The 3,994-nt window shown below is 46.0% G+C and overlaps 1 pseudogene; it reads right to left on the bottom strand.

Moving 5' to 3' along the window:
* Positions 1–342: 342 nt before the first annotated feature.
* LOC127196400 (60S ribosomal protein L7a-like) lies at positions 343–1,175 on the bottom strand (annotated as a pseudogene).
* Between the last annotated feature and the right edge of the window lie 2,819 nt (positions 1,176–3,994).

Below are 3,994 nucleotides of genomic sequence, written 5' to 3'. Positions count from 1 at the left end.
CATATAGCACAAAAGTTAGGTATAGAGTAAAGGGCAGGGGGACAGATTTACCTAGGAAGGGAAAATAGAGTAAACAGTATGGATACATGAGAAAAAGGACTGGAACAGGAGGATTAAATGGGGAGACAAGAGAGGGAATGCAATGAGGCATAGCTAAAACTAGGTGGCATTTGAGGGATACTATGAAAAATCCTAGCAGATGTATTCTAAAATATATACACATATGAAGGTGATGTGAATGGAGTCACCAAATAATACTGGAGATGGAGTCCCAACTGAACTTCTTCTTTTTTTTTTTTTGAAGATAATTTCATAATTATATTTATGTACAGAAAGCTTAGCAGTATACATTTAGCCCAGCTTAGTGGTGAGTTCTTTAGCCTTTGCCTTTTCCAGCTTGGCAATGCGAGCCACAGATTTAGGACCCAGGACATTGCCTCCCCAGTGGCAACGGATCTCATCATATCTGTTGTTGTAATTGGTCCTAATAGCTTCTACCACCGTAGCCAGAGCACCCTCGTCTTCCCTTCCGAGTTAACCTGTGTGAAGGCAACAGTGGTGCAAGTCTTCCTGTGGACCAGCCGCCCCAGCCTGGGCTGTCCCTTGATGATGCAGTAGGGGACCCTCATCTTTTGACACAGGCCAGGCAGGAAGATCACCAGCTCAATGAAGTCTACATCATGGTCAATCACCACCAGCTGAGCCTTCTTATTCTCTACCAAGGTGGTGACTGTATTGACCCCCGCTCGAAGGACAGGTGGTCTCTTAGTTGGGACGTCCCCTTTCCCAGCAGCTTTCTTCTCAGCACGTGCCAGCAGCCTTACCTTCTTCTCCTGTTTTGTCTCTGGCCTGTACTTGTGTGCGAGCTTAAGCAACTGGGTAGCAGCTGTCTGCCGGTCCAGGGCCTGGGTGAACTGGTTAATGGCAGGAGGTACCTTGAGCCGCTTGTAGAGGATGGCCCTCTGCCGCTGCAGCCTGATGTAGCAGGGCCATTTGACGAAGCGAGTGAGATCTCTTTTGGGCTGGATGTCCTGCCTGATGCCGAAGTTCTTGGGCCTCTTCTCAAACAGAGGGTTGACCACCTTCTTGGCCTCCTGTTTCTTCACCACGGCGGGGGCCGGGGCCACCTTCTTCTGCTTGGCCTTCTTTCCCTTGCGCATCTTGCTGGGCTGGAGGAGAGCCCAACTGGACTTCTTTAATTACCAAATAAATCCCGAGTTCTGAGAATGGGTTACATATAACCAAGTTGTTGGCCAAAGGGGCCCCTATGGGAACTCCCAAACAACATAGGCTATTTTGTCAAGGGTATTGATTGCTCTCCACAAACTGATGGTAAGGGCCCATGGCTGAAGACGACACTCACAAAACTCACTGAACATGGTACCTACTTAGAGTCTTCACCCTACTGACTAGTGTTCACGGCACTAGAAGGTTCTCAGGATGCCAACAAAGGAGAAAGGAAAATATCAACTCAGCTACAAACTCTTCTATCTACAATGGCATTCTGCCTTCAAGATATGCTAGTTCCCTGGTGGCACAAAGTTTGTAGGAGTATCCAAACAATATCTGACTGAATTTAAGAGCCACCTCATGAGATAGAACCCATCCCCAACTTTGGCCAGGGAAAAGCCAAATACTGAAACAAAATAAAAAACTAAAGCCCTCAGAAAACCCAAACCAAACAACCCTCCAATAATCAACGAACCCTGCCCCCAAGTACGAATGTAAAGTTAGTTTGTAAAAGAAAGCACCCATGTTTGAAAGTGATGTCTAATTGAGAGGCAGACAAGGTGATGAATCAGAGAAAGATTTGACAGACTAGGATATGCCAAACTCTAACAAGAAGAGGGAGGAAAGAGAGGTGATTTAAGAGAGAGCAGTAGAGAGGGAGAGAGAAAGGAGTCAATTTTATGAGTAGAGCTTTAAAGAGACAGGTTGAAGAGAGAACAAGCCAGAGAAAGAGAAGGAACCCGAGGATTAGAACAGATTGCCAGAGTTAGTTTGAGGCCAATCAGAGTAATTTGGTCAGAAACTGAGAGAAGCCAGTTTGAATCAGTCATCTTGGAGAGTAGTTTGAGCTAGAAGAGCTGAGTTGAACCAGCCAGCCAGAGTTCAGAAAGAGCTAGAAGCGGTAAGCTAATTCAGTAGTAAGCCTCTGAGACAACAATTTCATCAGGTGAATAAAGGATACTATCACACCCCCACCATACAACAAGGACTCTTATTCAGCTATGTTCATTGCAACTTTACTCATAGTAGCCAGAATCTGGAAATAACCTAGATGTTCCTCAACTGAAGAATAGATAAAGAAACTGTGGTACATTTACACAGTGGAATACTACTCAGCTATTAAAAACAAAGAAATCATAAAATTTACAGGCAAATGGATGGAGCTGAAAAAGATAATTTTGAGTGAGGTAACCAAGATACATATGGTATGTATTCACTTATAAGAGGACTTTAGCCATATAGTACAGGATAAACATACGACAATACACATACCCTAAAAAGATAAGTAACAAGGAGGATCTGAGGGAGGATGACTAAATATCACTGAGAAGGGGAACTAGAAAAGAGAGGTGGTTTTAGAAGAGAGGGAACAAGATAGAAGAGGAAGCACAGAGAGATATGAGGCTGGAGATCAGACCTGGGGAGAGCAAGGGCTGGAGGAGAGAGGGCCTGCAGAGAAAGAGAAACTGTTGACAGGGCCATCTCTGTGACAAGCTGGACACCAAAGGCAGGGTAGGCTCCTGGGAGAATATGAGGGAGGCTCTGGCAGAGATTCCTAGTAGCTGGAGCCATAGTGTCTGAAGAGGACACTAACTAGACATGTCTTCTAGTAGAGGGAAGCGAACATCAACCCACCCACAAAACCTTCAACTCAAAATTTACAGAGTCTACAAGATGTGCAGAGATAGAGATAGAGCAGATAGAGAAGAGAAGAAGAGAGTGAGGGAATGTCCAACCAATGCCTGGCCTCCCAAGACCCACCCCATGGGAGAGAGCCAACCCCTAACACTGTTAAAGATACTCTGCTATGCTTGTGGAAAGGAGCCCAGCTGAGTTGTGCTCTGAGAGGCTCCGCCCAGCAATGATTCAAAACAGATGTTGAGACAGCCAAACAATGGGTGATGCATAGGGAGTCTTATGGAAAAGTGGTGGGTGGGGCGGGGAAGAAAAGGACCTGGAGGTGACAGGAGCTCCATAAGAAGGCCAGCAGAGCCAACTAATCAGGACCCAGAGGGTCTTGCTGAGACTGAAGCACTAACCAAGGACCACGCATGGATTGGACCTAAGGCCCCTACACAGATGTAGCCAATGAGCAGCTCAGGCTTCATGTGGGTCCTCTAGTAAGAGGATGGGGTGGGAACTGTTTCTGACATGGACACTGATGCCAGCTATTTGGTTACTCTCCCCCACCCACTGGGAGGAGGACTGCCTTCCCAGGCCACAGGGGAAGAGGACACACAGTCCTTATGTGACTTGATGAGCTAGGGGGGTTGCTGGGAAGGGTGGGCTTCCCTTTTCTGATAGAATTAGTGGCAGGGGTAGGGGGAGAGGCAGTAGGGGGAGGGAGGGTGGGGACTGGGAGGAGAGGAGGGATGGGAGCTATGACTAGGATGTAAAGTAAATAAGAAAAGAGACACTATTACATACAGCAAGATTTAAAAAAATTTTTTTAAATCTTATTTTATTTATTTTTTATTTTTACTTTTTGGTTTCTTCCAGAGGCAAGTTGCATGGGCAGAGAGTAGGTAAGGAGGGAGATTGAGATGTGTGGGATTGGGGCATGTAATGTGAAATTCATGAAGAATCAATAAAAAAGTTTTAAAAAAAGAGAACTAGTCACTAGTGTGGTGGCGCACGCCTTTAATCCCAGCACTTGGGAGGCAGAGGCAGGTGGATCTCTGTGAGTTCAAGGCCAGCCTGGTCTACAAAGAGAGTTCCAGAACAGCCAAGGCTAGCACACAGAGAAACTCTGTTTCAACAAAAC

This window comes from Acomys russatus, chromosome 1, assembly GCF_903995435.1.
Source record: "Acomys russatus chromosome 1, mAcoRus1.1, whole genome shotgun sequence".
Lineage (NCBI taxonomy): Eukaryota > Metazoa > Chordata > Mammalia > Rodentia > Muridae > Acomys > Acomys russatus.
Note: the sequence above shows the minus strand (reverse complement) of the source record. Positions and strands in the feature narration are given on the sequence as shown.